The sequence below is a fragment of the Miscanthus floridulus genome, chromosome 9, assembly GCF_019320115.1.
Source record: "Miscanthus floridulus cultivar M001 chromosome 9, ASM1932011v1, whole genome shotgun sequence".
Lineage (NCBI taxonomy): Eukaryota > Viridiplantae > Streptophyta > Magnoliopsida > Poales > Poaceae > Miscanthus > Miscanthus floridulus.
The window spans coordinates 97,988,109-97,988,352 of record NC_089588.1 but is presented as its reverse complement, the minus strand read 5'-3'; positions in this window follow the sequence as shown (position 1 = coordinate 97,988,352).

Genomic DNA, 244 nt, shown 5'->3' with positions numbered 1-244 from the left:
CTAGTCGATGAAACTGTGGCCAGTGTGCACTCTGTGATGTGATTCGTGGACACCATACGTGTGGTGGAAAATATAACACCGATTCCATGGATGTTTTAATACTGTTTGATTGGCATATGGCAATAAATCAATTCTCAGGCCACAACCTTTTCTATGAATGCATCTCCGTTATGACAGTAGCTGTACGATTGATTTAATTATTACAAGGTTAGTGATGATGTTAGGCAGTCAAGTTAATTAATTA